We start from the raw sequence: 1,795 nt of genomic DNA on the forward strand, positions 1-1,795 counted from the left end.
TTTTCTTTAAAATTGTAACTATTTCTTTAAAATGTAACTTAAAAGTTAATGGCATTGATTGTTAAAGGTTACTAGAATGCTGTTACGATAACTTGAACGATAAAAGTGAAGTCCTTTCAATTCGCTAGTTCTTCTATTTCATAATATCTTTGAATGTGATTGCATTCTTAAAAATCATTTTTAAAATTGTCTGATAATTTTAGTGAAAAAGTACTTGCTTTATTTGGTAATTCTTTTTAGTCTTCGTTTATAGACACTATTAAAATAAATTTTGATTTCTTTTATTTTATCATTCTTTCCAAGAATCAGGAGATGAATAAAATACATATGTAAATTTCATCTTCCACTGGGATGAGATGAGGAAAAATAAGGGGATGAAAACATCGTATCATGTAAAAAATATTCGAGAATTTTATTATTTCTTTTAGTTTCATTCAAAAGTAATTTTCTTTCTTCTTCTATTTCAGTTGTTCATATCTTTAACTTAAAAAAGTACAACTAAGTGACACTTCTTTTTCAATGCATTGAGTTTTAGAAATAATTGAGAATTTCATATAATAAATAATTTTTGTGGTATTTTAATGAGTAAAATTGTTATATTTTGCTCTTACGTTTTCAACAAATATTTAGGGTACTTTGAAATTTCGATTTTCTCTCAGTGAACTTGAAAAGTTTCACTATTCTTTTTCAGTACTTGTGCATTTTCTTGTTATTTTCATCCAGTAAATTTAAAGTCATAACTTTTCCTCTTATTGTTACTTTTGCTTGCTTTAAGTATTTGTACTATCACTCGTTACTTTTCAAAAGTAATATTTCTATNAGTAATTGGATAATTGAAATAAAAAAAGAAAAAAATGCAAATGACATATTCAGAGAGCATTTTAAACCACGTTCGCTTGGAGACGCTTTCATCGACAAATTTTTTCAAAAGTTATTTTAACTTGAATGTACTTTTTTTAAAATCTATTGGGCTATCAGTCCAAGATTGATAGCTATCAGACATGCAGATCTAGAACCAAAAACTAATTAAATAACCTTTTATTTGGTCTGAAAATCATCCCTATTGATAAACTTTTCTAATTTAATTACAGTGTATTAAATTTTAAAAAGTTTTTCGATTTCATCATACTATTCGCAAAAAAATTTCTACAATGTTATACACCAACAATAACAGAGGCAGTTTTTTAAATGCTAGAAACATGTTATTTTTATATTGACTTATTTTGACTTTATGCATTTGATTCCACCCCCCCCCAAAAAATATCAAGGTATTTATGCTTTTTAGAACTTATATTATTGGATAAAATGAGTTGAAGTAAATAAAGGAAATGTATCGCTTTGGAATGTGTTAATAGTAATTAAGTTTTCGCAATAAAAATTTTATGTCTTTATAATTACGAAAAAAAAAACAGCTGAGCTGTTAACGGCTCTTTATAAAAGGAGGCACATACTCACTCTAGATTACATCGAGAGTAAGTGTCAAGTGTAACTAGATCAATTAAAAGTGTCAAGATGCGCATGACAGCTTTATTCCAGATTCTTGTCCTCTTCGTTGCAATTTTCGGATTGGGTAAGATTTTATGTTTCGGCAATGTTTTTTTGAACCTATACGTTTACATAACCAACGCATTTTTTCTTAAAAAGTTGTAACTATTTCTTTAAAATGTTACTCAAAAGTTAATGGCATTGATTGTTAAAGGTTACTGGAATGCTGTTACGATAACTTGAACGATAAAAGTGAAGCCCTTTCAATTCGCTAGTTCTCACATTTCATAATATCTTTGAATGTGATTGC

The sequence above is a fragment of the Parasteatoda tepidariorum genome, chromosome 7 (genome assembly GCF_043381705.1).
Source record: "Parasteatoda tepidariorum isolate YZ-2023 chromosome 7, CAS_Ptep_4.0, whole genome shotgun sequence".
Lineage (NCBI taxonomy): Eukaryota > Metazoa > Arthropoda > Arachnida > Araneae > Theridiidae > Parasteatoda > Parasteatoda tepidariorum.